Source organism: Lissotriton helveticus, chromosome 12, assembly GCF_964261635.1.
Source record: "Lissotriton helveticus chromosome 12, aLisHel1.1, whole genome shotgun sequence".
NCBI lineage: Eukaryota > Metazoa > Chordata > Amphibia > Caudata > Salamandridae > Lissotriton > Lissotriton helveticus.
Window position 1 is genome coordinate 266,285,798 of NC_136073.1, and position 14,411 is coordinate 266,300,208.

Consider the following 14,411-nt stretch of genomic DNA (forward strand, 5'->3'; position numbering starts at 1 on the left):
ACCCGACCTCCTCCTTTGTTTCCTATGCCCTCTTCTCACTTTCACCCCCCCCCCGCACTCACTTACCTCGTAACCCTTCACGATTCCCTCTTCATGTGTTATTTTCTCTCCACCTCCACCTGTGCCCCCTTTCCTTTCCTCTACCCTTCCTCGCGCCAGCCTGCTTCCCTTGCTGATTCTTAGATCTTTTCTCTGTACCGACCTCTGCTCCATGCTGCTCAGTACTCCTTGCTGTTCCCTTTCTCATTCTCTCCCTTCCCCTTTCTCTCCCCTGGCATTTGTTCCTGATCTGCTTTCGCTTCATTGTGCCTCTACCTTCGCTGTCCACCTCCACAGCCTTCTGTGATCCCAGTGCTTCCTTCACAGCCCAGCTTGCTCTACCTCACTGCCCACCTCTTCTCCCCGCTGGCTGTTGTCCTCTTTCTGGCCTCTGGTTTTCTCACTTTTCCGGGACGGGGTTTTGCCCTCTTGGTCCCTTTCCCGGGGGAGACCCTGCCCTTGCTACTTCGTTAGCTCCTCGGGGCAAGGGTCAGAAGGGAGGAGTGTGCCCCCCCCCACCCCCCAGGCTTTCATCTACTACTTCATGGAATATTATGTAGTGCTCTCAACAATATGGCTGAAAACTCTTAACCCATGAGGAGGAGGCACCCCAAGGTGTAGTTGATGTAAATGTGTCTCCTTTAGGGTTAAGGTCCCCTGGGCTTGAGGGTGCTGAACAATAGACAGCCCCCCCCCCAAACACCCACACGTGGCCCCTCCTCCGGGCCACTTGGTGCTCCGGAATCCCCATTGGCCCTAATTTGCTCAGTCTATGTACCAGGGGAGCAGCTCTATGAGGAGTAATACTTAGGAGCAGCGGCTGGCTGTGCTGCAGGTGTATTGGCCCCGGGCCCCAACCACTGAGGGCCCCTTTGCACAGCCATTATATATGTTTTTACTACGCGGCAGGGGTAACCGAGGCCCACTTCCATGCATCCATTCGGGCCCTCGGGTCTCTGTCACACCACTGAACCTTTGGGCTTGTTGTTAGAAGGGCAATGCTGGACACTGGCATCAGGGAATGAATTATGCGGCAGGGGAGCCCCTATGCGTACTTGGAGCAGTGTCGCGGGCTGGTCAGTCCTACCCCCTTCAACGTTGCCGTGCCCCAAAGCACCTTGTGGCTTCATTGCTACCCCTTGCTCCCCACCCTCACCCCCACACACACATATCCACAAAACCTTACCTCGGGAAGCACAACAGCCACTATCGCTGCAAAAGCCGTTGGGTTTTATAAACACTTGTTTTGTACCCACCCCTTGCTCCCTACCCGCTGCCTTATCTAAAGATTGCCAGCACATTGAAAGGATCTGTTCGACCTTCTTTTGGCCAGTTTTTTAAAATGTAAAACTCGTGTTGGTGTCGTATCATCTCTATACGTATATCTCCGGGTTGTTTGCAAGTGTACGTTTGTGGAAGAAATGGAAATAAAGAAACCTCTGCGATGTAATGAAGAGCGAATTGCCAAGGCAATAATGATGGTTTCCTACAATTAAACATATTTCATTTCCCCCAAAATTAATAGCTTTTAACTGCTGACATTTTATTCGTCGTATTTTTATACATTTTTCCAAATTCGAAAACTGTATTCCCTGATAAGAAGGTGGTTTAAAGGGACTTCCATCACACGTGGGACCCTGATAATGCGAGCCGAGGGTGTAGCTGGAAGGGACGTATAAGGGAGGGGGCATTTAATTTCGCTTTTGAGGGGCGAAGCATCACCCTTTACACACACTCCGGGTATGCCTTGGTATTGTTGAACTGTTGACATTGTTTAACCCTTGCCCCATTGTGGCTTATGCGGTTCTACCACTTTGAATCTGTGTCCGCTTCAAGGCACGGAAAGAAAGAGCATCTCCAAACAATGCCATGCACGTCCAGTGGATGTCCCTGGTGCACTGAACCGGTGTGCTCATGCCCAGAGCTCCGATGGGGTAGCAGTGTGCTGCCCACCCCTACACCAGAGTATCTCATCTCCCCTATCCCTCAGTTGCTTTTCTTTTTTTGTACCATGGTGTCACCTGAGTGGTGACATTCTGGGCATCAGGTCCTGCGTCTGAGATTTTACGCTCTGTGCGTGCGGCAGTTGGAAGTCACGTGATTGGGTGTGAGGGGTGACCCTCTGCTTCTGGGTGTACTTATGCACATCACAGATAGTGCAGAGAAATACAATGTGTAACCCACATATGGCAATCCTTGTATCTTTAGTCATGCCAGTCGGATATTGGTGTACCGAGCTGATTAAACTCTACATCTGATGGGCACATCTGTACTTCTGCTGTGTGCGGTTGATTTAAGTGTGTTTATTTCGGGTTCTTTTTATTTGGCTGCCCTTCTGGATGCGGTGTGTGATATTTAACCTCTAGGCCTTTGTCCATTGTGGCAGTGTTTTTCTTATGTAGGTGTGTACTTGCATAACCCCCGAGCACACGGACATGATTCTGCTGGAAGAGGCTTGGGCTGAGGCACCCTCGGCTCCCTCGCTTGTATCAGTGAAAGCCTTGACTTCCGTGTAAGTGGCAGGATGCCGAGGGGGCCGTGTGTTTGGGCCGCTTGTCCGCTTCAAGGGAGGGTGGTGTGTCCACTAATTGCAATGGGGGGCTTCCCCAGCATCAGACAGTTCCTTAACCTTGCTCGAGCCGAACGCCCCCGGAGTGGGGATTGGCCTCGCAGAGCAAAGGGCTGCTGAGCGGAACCGGGACAAAAGGCAGCTCCAGTCAAAGTCTAAAAACATCCAAGCAGCCCCATCTCAGCACCGCACTGCACTGCGCTTGTATCAATCTATGCAAAGCGTCTTGTGCTGTCAATCGAGGGCCAAGCGTAACCACTCCATGCCAGACACCCCTCCTGTTGTTATTGTGTTTTACTCTTGTGAATCCTGCCCCTGCGCGCGCACACGCTCGGATCACTAGGACACCGCTTCACGATGACTTTTACTGTCTAGAGCAGCAAAGTACAAGGAAGGAGCCTTCCCGCTGGACATGCATCTCTCTCCACCTCTACCTTCAGCATGATTCCATGGCAGGCTTTTCTGATGGAGCGAGGCCATGACGGTGTACATTTTTTAAATAAGAGAACTCTGCGTGTAATCTGCGTGATTTCTGGCTAAAAATCCCATGTACTTTAGGCGCGAGGCCAGGAAAATTCCCAGCTCGTGCTGGGTACTTTGACGTTTCTCCTGTTTTCTAATATACCTATATTTGGATGTGTGTCTCCCTCTCAGTCGTATGTATTTATATTTACACGTGTAAGCATTTTGTATGAACATGTTCCTGCATGTATGCTGTGTGCCTAGATATGCACACGTCACCTGTGTGTATGTGTGTGTGTATATATATATATATATATATATATATATATATATATATATATATATATATATATATATATATATATATATACACACACGCTCGTGTCTCTCACATAAGTAATGGGTTAATAATACCACATAATTACCTATTGTATTTAATCTCTACATATATTATGTAATATAATAGTGTGCATGTATGTATGTATATATATATATATATATGTACGATTGAACATGTAATAGTTGTGTGCTGTTATATCTATTTACATGTACCTACTTTTGCCTGCTACATACGTCTGAAAAGCTACCCGGTTGTATAATGTCGGTGTGTATGTAATCTATGATGTTTTTAACTGCATAAAAATAGTGTATTTGTAAATCTTTAGATGTGCGTCACGTTGTGTGTGTTACCTTTTGTTTTTTTGGGTACTTTTTGTGCTTTTCTCCCGCCTCGCTGTTACAAATTGAAGGCTTTCTCTCAGGTATGCTCTTCAAAGCCCTGCTAAAACAAAACCCGAGAGGGAGGCGGCAGGGGCGCAAATCCTTCTATTCAGTACAGGCAAATTCAAGCTGAGGTGGGATCCGATTACAAAGCACTTCTCTGAATGTGCTGCCCTTCGCCCAGGACCAGTTAGACTAGTTGCAGCAGCTCGACAAAAAGGCGTTTTAAATCGCAATTTGTAAGCACGGGAGGGGGAGAGACCAGTATATTTTTAAACCGCTTTCCTTCCCTCTTAAACTGGCAGAGAATGAAGATTCCTTTCCTCCCCTCAAGTTATGCCTCTATTTTTCGCTGTTTTGTGGTTCATGTTAAAAGCGGTGTTTTATGTTTTGGAATGGTGGAAAGGCCGCCGCAGTGGAGGTGTATTTTTAGTTTCTTTACTTTTATCTTCGAGCGAGGCTGAGAAGGTATGCTGTGGCTCCTGCTGTTGCCCAATATGTTGTCTTCTTTTAATCTTTAATCAATGCAGCGGTTATAAACTTCTGGTCTCCGGGCCTATAAAACACGTTGTCTGTGGAGGGAGAGGGTGCTGTCCTGCTCGCCATGTAAACAATTCCTCAGCATTGTTGTGGTTTTTGTGCGTTTTTTCATTTTTGGTGGTATTGGGGATTTGGGGATATAAGGCAACGTACCCTGTAGACCTGTTAGTTTTTAGAAGCTCAACTGCCTGGCTTGTCTCCAGCGGTCATCTGGGTGCCTGTTTGCTTTTCAGTGGTTTTTACTTGCCCTCCACCCCTCAATGGATTTTGGACTCTTTGTTTGGATTACTCCCACCACGAACCGGTTGTCAGTGGGTTTACATTGTCAAAGAGCTGAGAAACAGGCTGCAGTGGACTATTGAAATAGTGTTTTATACAGCTGAATACACGTCTACAAGACTACGTTTGTGTGGTATGTGGCCTATTCAAAAGGTCAACACCACACACGAGCTGTCTTTCAGGAGGCCTCCGGGACACTGGCACTGTCAACAGGCATGCAACGCTCGTGTTTCTTGCGCCTCCACCACCACCAAGCACTTTGGACTTTCGCCATTATGTACTGAGATTTTTTCAAAATACTCCCATCCTAACAAATGCGAGACAGATGGAGAGTTCACTTAGAGTACAAGCTTAGAGATGCACAGACGATTGAGGAAATGCCGGCAACATACACAAAGCCATATTCTGAGTGTATGTCTAAAGTGAGATTTACATGTTCCATTTATTAAGAAATCTATCATTTTATACAAATGATAAATGTAAAAGGTGTCGATACCTAGGAATACTGGCAACAGGAGACTGAGGCAGAGAGAGCTCTTTAATAAAGGCCACCCTCACCCGATATTGCACCAATAGGCCGTAGCAGACTCCTTAATATAGTGCATCCTTGAATATTACATGTAAAATGTAAACTTCCCTCTTTGTGGGATACAGAGTGATTCACTGAAGGTTGTCATTCTTGTGAATTATAGGATTTGAATACAATTGTTTTTAAATCACAGAATAAAAAAAGAGCCAATAGTGTTTTGTTTCACATCTAACAGTTTGAAAAATATAATTTATTGCAATGTTGTTTTCACCAGTATGAACACTTTTAAGAAAATCATTATTTTTTACGTGCTGTCTGCATTATGCCCCAATAATTCTACCTTAGAGGTTCTGCTTACATTTACCGACTGCTAATTTATCATTTATCATGTCACTAGTACAACTCCATGTCATCATAGGACGAATGGCCTGTTGGTCATTCATATGCTATCTGTGGCGCGGTCCTAGGCGCCTACCTAAACACCGAAAGATAGAGCAGCAAGGGCCAACACTTCGTAAATCTCTAGTTTTCTCAACCTTTCTTCAGTCTTAAGTGTTATGTGAGACACAGTGAGTCCTCCCATGTATTAATTAACAAGCAATAGGTGCCTCGCCTTCTGTGTGGTGGGCACAGAGGCATTAATGCAGGCCGCCTTCTCTGGTCAGTGATGTAGGTTTGAGATGCTCGTAGCCCCCTCTTGTAGGCTACACGGTATGTAGGCGCAGATGAACTTCTTTGTTCCATGGAATTGGGGACGATGCAGCAGTCTTCACTGGTGGGTCGCATGGGTCAGAAATGCTTCTCGTCTCTCCAGGACTTCTCTCTGCTAGCAGTTAAAATGTTAGAGATGCAAATAGTCTTTTCTGATAGATGATTTGGCGTAGAGATGCAGGCTGTTTTCTGTGCTGAGTAAAGTCATTTAGAGATGCCGGTGGCCTTCTCTGGTAGGTGACAGATTTAGAGATGCAAATGGTCTTTTGTGGCGGCCAACATGGGTTAGAGATGCAGGCAGCGTCCTCTGGTGGTTACTGTGTTCATTTCCATGGCGACGAGCTGGGGGTTGGGACCCACCGGTGCACATACAGGGAATTAGGAGCTGGAGGCAGTGCAGACGGACAAGACCTTGCTTGAGGCATTCTGCAGGACTTGAACAGTTAAAATTAGACAACACAGGGGCGATCTTTGTGACGGTTTGTAAAGTGGCTTTCTAGCTATGGCACCCCAGACATCCTTACGTCAGTCATACCGCTCTCTATTCCTCATCATGATATTCAGTCACCTCTGCAGGTTGCATTTTAACCTAGACTACCCAGTGGTTAGCCAAGGTGCCTCCTAGGTGGGTTATAATGCAATCCACAATTTTAATGCCATAAATCAGGTTTACATTTAATTTACCTAAGGCTCACTTCATGACTGACTGTAGGGCCTTTACTGTGGCTGCAGCCAGGCACTGGAATATTCTGCCATTTTCTGTCCTGTCTTAGTCTAGCTAACCTGATGTAATTTTGTCAAATGTTAAAAAGCTGGCACCAGTGCCAAGAAACCCTGCCTGTTATGTTGACCGATGCGCTCCACAAAATATAAAAATAAACACTCTGTTGCACCTCAATGGGAGGCTTCTGAAGGCGCGCGTGCGTGTGTGTGTATGCAGTATTATCCCATTATTTAAGCACCAGAGGCAATTCTGTATTTTTCTGTGTAAGTGGACACTGTTATATTTATTATTGTATATTTGTTTCACTTTAATGCTGCGATATATACTTTGCTTCACACGTCCATGAATCACGGATGGCATGGACGTGGTCTGCGCATTAAAAAGCCTTTAAAGTAAGATCAACTAAATTCATATGGCAGTGCCTGACGCTCTACAGCTGGTGGGGTTCTGGGTTTTGGGGAGGCAGACTGCGCTATATTACATTTAGCATTTGTATCCCAGTGTGTCTTCCTGTGCCGGCAGCCCAGTATTGGCCCTGGAGGCCCATCGACCTCTCCGACTTTTGTGCGTGTGTTTTATTTATTTTATGTAACCTAAGCCGCATAAAAAAAATTAACATTACAAGTGCGCTGCAATGTTGTCAGAAATGAGCACTCCCTATCCTTTTATTAAGCGAAACGCAAAGCCTAGTTTCCATATTAAAGTCACCAATAAATATGTGTTTGAGGGGGCACATGGGCCACTAATAAATCTAACCATGCCTTTTTTGTTGTTTTTGTATTCTTAAGCATATTGGCACCCCTTCGTTCCTTTAGGGCTTCACAACCATATCACAGATGCTGGTAGGATGGAGGCTCCTATCAGTCCTCAGTGCCAAGGTTTGCCTGGGTGTATAGTTCTCGCTGGAGGAAGGGTCCTCTAGCGTAGTCCAGGTGTGTGATTGATGGGTAATTTTGGGGGTTCTCTTCTGAGGCTGGTGTTTAGCCAGTTACAAGTATCCACTTCAGTAGACTATCTGATCTGCACAAACACGTTACATTGCCTACGACCTTTAGGTTGTGTGGTCCGTTGCAGGAGGCCAGACCATACTAGTGTATCCTGTGTAATTATCCTCCTATCTTTTTGTTTTGGCTGCTGGTTTCACCTTTCCTTTCCACCTCTTGTGCTCCATCTGCACAGGAGCACTTTGTAAAGTTCAGGAAGCTTCTGTATAAGTTTTTGTCATACCTTTGCAAGCCGAAGCAGCAGCTTCCGGACACTGCGATGTGCTCATTCTGTCCACGTAGGCTTCTAATTCCTTTTCCTTTTCTCTCCTGTTGTGTAGCCTTTAAAATATTTCCTAAGATCCAACTCCGCCTACCTTCCCCAAATAATTTGTTGCGGTTTATATTGACAATTGAGTGTAAAATGAAGGCTAAGTCTCGAACATTATAAATATTCAAAGTGCACTTGAGGAGGGGACCCGAGAGGTGCTGTGTGGGGCCCCAAGCAGCACACAACCAAGACAAGAACTGATCTGAGACAGAATTCTGTGGTTAAAGATGAACATCAGAACCCACATTTATTAACAAGAATATATTGTGCAAACAGTAAAGTTAAACACTGACAAACAATGAATTCATCAATAAACAAGTTATACTTCTTGACAAATATTAATGTTCCCCATACAGACTGTACCAACCCCGATGCACAGTTTTTGTGTGCTCATAGTCTGATACCACCCATGGTCCACCGAGCATCCTCTGAAACCAAATAAGAGCCCCCCACCAGTATATGATATCAAGGTCTACCAAAACTTTTGGTTTTTCAGTTCCTTCTAAAAGGGGAAGACCGACTAACTCAGGTGGGACATTGCCAAGGCATGAAGCTCGGAGCCTGGTGAGGACAAGCACCCTTACGAAGAGAGGGCAGAAGGAAGTAGGTAAAAGGATAGTTGGAGAGAATCATTTGCTGAGGCAGCTGTAGGTCAGTGGCAAAAACAGGCCACCCGGTTCTTGGACCTCACCTTTTAAAGGTGGTTGAGCCTTCCCTCCCACTGGAAGAAGAACTTTAGGGGTGGGCAGCGCCCCATGAGCAAAATGAGTCACCACTACCTAGGTCGTTATTATAGGCAGTCCTCCAGGCCACCAATAGCCTCCTTTTTACAGTTGCTCCTCATGTGATGTGAGCCTCGTAGCATTTCTTTTACTGTTAAGAAGGGTCTTGATGCACCAGTACATGAGCACAAGTCTGCTGGAACGCAAAGCAATGAGTAAAGCTGAACAAAATGCAGAATGTAAAAACAGATGGCTTGACCATGTGGGATTAACATTCCTTGTGTGTCACACAGGGCTGACTGTAGACAGAGGCTGCAACCTATGGTGCCCCTGGAGTGGAGCATCTCTTTTGTACCAATTAAACAACAGTCTAACACTGGTGCTTAAAAAAATATTTTAAAAGTAGGGGCACAAAAAAGTACCTCATTTAGAATGCCAAAACACCCTGTAACGGTCCTTCTGCCACCATGTTGTCTTAACATGACCAAAACTTAAACACATATGTCCATAGAACATGTGATTAAGCAAATGGTGTACCACGATATTCTACTTCACTTAGAATATTTAGTTTCTTTTTAGTCAGTCTAATAATACATTTTTTGACACCTCCCAGTAATGTCTAATTTGCGTGCATTTTAAAATGTTAGGCAAGGTGATTGACAAGTGTGCCACAAAAGCATTTTGTTTTGTAGCTTCTTCTCACCCACATTTTACATTAACCATTCTAAAGGGGTAAACTTCGAGAGGTTCTGAAAACATGAATATCCAAGGGACGGGGTAGTTTATAAATGTTGGGAGAAAAAAACGCCATAAACAGACAATATAAGGCAAACCATTGCCCCGAAAAAATAGCAGAGCATGCCATATACATATACGCTATACATTGGGAAAAACATTTCTTATTGCCCATTACTACAATCGAAGATGTGTATGGGTGTGTTAATAAATACAATGCCAAAGGCTGTGTGTTTTGTAAAAGTATTGTTGAAATATAGTACAATACTTCTTGGCAATGTGTGTTAAAAACCAAAATTAAGCTTTCGAATAGCTAGAAAATTATACATCATGGTAACCTTGTTGTCCACCTGAATTGCAGAAGTCACTACAGTGCATGCATAAACCTAAAAAAAAATCTAATTTCGAATCTGTCCCTATTAATTGAAGACTGGTGCAGACACAAAAATCGTCATCACGCTATTATATGGTCAGTGGTGTCCTTGCACAGATCTTGATCTGAGTTAACTCCTCGGAAAACGTTTTAGGGAAGGTGTGGTCACCAGATAATGCTGCAAAGGGTAGATTCCTCGGCACACTATAGTGGCCAAATTGTTCCAGTTTTTTCCCCCGGAGGAGTATAGTTGGTGATGTATCTTTTTATGATTTCATGAACATTTTCGACGAGGAATAAGAGTGCACTTTCCTTCTCCTGGCATTCCTTCCCTCCAGAAGACTGCGTAAAGAAGTTGGCCTACCTCCTTTACGTTCAGACAGTCTAGTCTGCACGTTTCCCCCTGCGTTCCGCAGATTGCCAATCGAAAACTGTTCACACGACCCTTCCCTGCCGGTGAAATAAACATCTTTGATGTTGGGTCGCTCCTAAAATAGCTGGTCAGGTTATGCAGTTCCGTGCCCTAAACGCTGGAGCGTGGCTTTTGGCTTTGCTGTCTCCCAGCACTGGCCCCGTTTCTGGCAGCCACGTCCTTATCCAGTACTAGCTACCTTCTGTGTGTGTTCTTTGGGGTGGGGGTGGCGGGGGGGGGGGGGGGGGGAGGGGGAGAGGGTACAGAGAGTTGTGAAAGGGGTGGCTACTTGCAATACCAGGATGATAGTGGAGTTGGCGGTACAAGATGCCGGCGTGGATAGCTGCACACGCCTCGCTGGAGGCCTGCTCTATTCTGTGGGTCCATCATACACTCGCAGAGGAGGTATCTTGCCCTGTAGTAGTGTTCATGTAAAAGGAGTACAGGGTTATTTTTAGGTTGTACTACTCCAGTATGAATGCCATCGTTTTCTTGTTGTCTTAAAAAAATCAAATCAACGTCCACTAGCCCTCGGAATTAGACCTATAAAATAGTCTGTTTTATAACACGAGTTGTCTGTCTTTCTGTGCATATACACTGCCGCAAATACTGTGCGCACAATAATGTTTTACTACATAATACACACCACATCCTTTTTTTAACGATTGCACCTCGGTCTTGTAACACACACGGGGTGGTTACAACATTTGTGCATTATTGGTGACCTAGCTATTAGGCTGCGTCACCGGTCCCCGGTGTGCGAGGTTTGGGGTTGTCGTCCAGTGAGAATCCGCTCGGTGGAGCTTTGGGAGAGATTTGTGTATTCATTGTGTCCCTCATACTGCTTCACGCGCGGCTGGAAGCCGCCTCCTAGCGATGGTGGCGCTGACCCCACTGACATGGAAGCAGTCGGGTGCAGATGGACAGGTCTTCCTTAGCCCCGGCCGGGGACGTTGCTTCCGGGTGGTCGGGGTGCAAGGATAACACGCTGTGATGTCCTCAGTTCTGTGGTCACTGAATGTGACGAAGGAACGAACCATCGATATATCGACAGCGCTTGTAGGGGAAAAAGCAGTGCACGGCATGGTTTTTTTTATCGTGCGTTAAGGCAGCAAATGTATATTTATAACTAAGTGTGCCCCTCTTGTATAGATCTGTTCCGCTCTGTTTTCTATTTGCGGTAAATCGATAGAAATTGTCCAATTGTATAAAAGGATGAAGTTGTTTGGCGTCGTCTGAGAGTCCAGCTTCTTCACGGCTAGGAAAGGGTGAAAAATTGACTTGTTGTTGCCACTTTTTTTTCCTTCTTGATCTGCAAAACCTCTGCTAACCTTCTCCCCTTCCCGGCTGCCGGTCTTTTGTTCCCTGAGAATGGAGCTAAAGCGTGTTTCTCCCCCACCAGAGGCAACCAGGGGAACCCCCTCACGCACTGGGGCTGGGGTGGGCTTCACAGCTTTCATTGCACCGCTCAGACAGACCCGTCTCCGACAGGAGGATATGGATGTGTCCATGGACATACACACATTTGTAGTTCGTAAGATATAATTGATTATAAGGTCTGATGGTTACATGTTTTACTTGGAGGCTTCCGCTGTTAGAAAACTCTTAGTCGAGTACAATTATGGCATTGCATATTCTAGTAAATCGGCAGTAGTTTTATATTTTAAAACCGTAAACTCGAAAACAGTTCTTTTATTTGTATTGTTGCATTGGTACTTTGCATTTATTGGCATTCTTAAAAATTATTAAGAACATATTGCACTATGATTACGACTAACTGCACGCTTACAGTGTGTGTGATGTTCTAAAGAGGTGCACATTTCCTACTGGCGGCATGAATTCTAAAGAGGTGTGCATTTATACTGGCGACATACAATTTTTTTCCTTTCCTTCCTAAGAAAATGTTAATGCTTCTAGAATTTGTTTAGCAGCAGGCTGATTTGGAATAAGATTTCTCCACTCCCCAAAATATCTGGAAATTCTATATGCTCATGTAGCGTTCCCACATGGATTTCCAAGGAACCATTTTGTATATCTGCCCTGTATTTTAAAGTCGTTTCTTACATTTGAATAGTATTCTTCACGCTTTTGTTCACAATAGTGGGCATTTCTTGATGTGACACTGACATTTGCGGCATTGTGTTTCATGTAGCAAAATATTAATCCTAAAAAAAAATCAAGCCAGCACCCTTTCGGATTATTTCTCAGGAACCTGTGCTCTACGATTTTTTTTTTTTACATCCTTCTATGTTCAACGCTGGTTTATGAAGCAGTGGGTAATAGTGCAAATAAAAATAACCGTCTCAGTGCATAAATGCTTACTTATTGGTGTCCCATGTGTAGTAGCATTTTTCACAATTTTCTGCGGATGTATATCCAAACTGCTGTAAAATTAGGAGCCAACTGTCAGCTTTGTTCCATTCAATAGCCAACTCTAACCAAATTAAGTGAGAATGTTTTTTCTGACGGTAATCACAATTCATAGAACTGGAGCTTTTTGAGGTGCTCATGGGGAAAAAATACTGTCCTATGTGAACAGGGCAGGCTTGAATGATTAACAAGTGGCCCTGCCTTCTTTCTGTAAGTCAAAGTTGGTTGACTAGGATGGATATGTCAAAGGGGCCTCGCTAGGCTCTGCTGCTATCGTTCAGGACAGAGGCATAGCCAGGCCTGGCGACTAATAGGCTAAATCTTTTGGTAGAAAAAAAGCGGCATGCTAGGCCTGCCTGCAACTTCAAAAAAAGCTCTCTCAAACATAGAGGTAAAAGCCTAGAGCACCCCCCTGCCCCAGTGGAAAAGATTATGGCCAGAGATATTGCCAGAGCTTACTGATGCATGCAAAATATCTGTTGGTTGGAGGAAGGCATCATCAGACTTGTCTGCCCATCCCGTGGGCGCTCTATCAGTTGAACAGGAATTGAGGACGTCAATTAACATGATCCTTTCTGGTCTGCATTCTGAGCTAAGAGGGTGAGCAGCCTATTCCTACTAGACATAGTTCCATCATGGTCTCACTTGCTTTTGGCTGGCCTCACTGATCGCCTTCCACCTCCCTCGCCTACAAACCCATCACAGCTTCGACCCCAAAGCGTGTTAATTCTTTTTCCCCCCATTGTGAGCGAGATCCTTAGAGTGCAGAGCCCAGCTGTTGTCAAATTCCCATTAATTGCTGTGTCCAGAAATATTTTTTTGGGTCCACATTATGTCTGTCTGGGAACGGAAGCGGTCACCTCTATTTCCATGCAGGGGAGGGAGGCGCTGGTTGCATAGCAACAACCTTGGCAGTGGAATGGGGAGGGGGTAAAGAGACAGCGTGTATACAAGAAACATTAATTTCTGCAGCCATCTGCACAATGACCACTCCTGAATGAACAACTTCTTTCTAGAGGAGCCACGTGCCATGTCACACACAAACACACACACATCCTCCAATGACTGATTAATACATGGTGCGGAAAATATGGCTGTAGCTGATGCAGAGTCCTTCAGTAATAAATACGGGGTTTTCAAGCACCCTACCCACAACTCTTTCCCTAGTCATGTGCAGCATCCTGTAACTCCAGTAAATATTTGCATTTGTTAAATTACATACAAGTGCTCGCCTTCATGCGTATTCTTCATGATGCCGCAATAAGTATTTGAGCTTGCTGTTTTTTGAGGTTGACACAAATATTTAGATGCAAGTTTTTAAGCTTAAGTAGGCAAATGTGATACATTATGGTGTGGGGGGGAGGCTTGTTATAAACTGCTATCAGAGCATTCTCTGGAGACTCTGCAGCGTAAGGAAAAAGGGGTACATGTTGGGCCACAAAGAGTCTGTCGAGAAGGTCTAAGTGATTCAAATGATTCAAGAGGTGCCTTTCGGAAGTCCTGGGCCTGGAAGACCCAGGCAGCTATGGGAAGGTCCCATAAGCAGCTCAGAGTTCGAATTGGTGGTTCAGGGTCTGTTGGACTCTGGCAGTAAGTAGGTCCTGGAATCGTACTTCACCTTGTGGCTCTGGGCAAAATCTGGTGATCCAGGTTGTGTGGACATGCCTCTGTCCATTCTTCCCACACTGAATTCAGCTTCTCCCATAGCCCAAGATGTTACTTTTTGTATGTCTGTTGTTTTTCTAGTATGGAAGTATACTTGGCCTACCTTTTTGTTTAATATTTTAACCCTTCCATGTCTAGCTGAGCTGTGTTGCTGCCATTATAGAAGTTCCCTCCTCCATCCCTTTTATTTATTTAATCTTTAATTCATGTAGTGGTCCTGGTTTAGTATCTGGAGAGTCTCAAGCTA

The 14,411-nt window shown here is 45.0% G+C and overlaps 2 protein-coding genes across 3 annotated transcripts in view; one reads left to right on the forward strand and one right to left on the reverse strand.

Moving 5' to 3' along the window:
- The window catches only part of LOC144798546 (uncharacterized), a 30,086-nt gene extending 29,815 nt beyond the window's left edge, over positions 1–271 (reverse strand). The window contains exon 1 of the mRNA XM_078669478.1: positions 67–271. The gene's annotated coding sequence lies outside the window, so the exon portion shown is untranslated. The remainder of the gene's footprint in view (positions 1–66) is intronic.
- The window catches only part of ZFHX3 (zinc finger homeobox 3), a 410,890-nt gene that overhangs the window by 1,312 nt on the left and 395,167 nt on the right, over positions 1–14,411 (forward strand). The window lies entirely within an intron of this gene.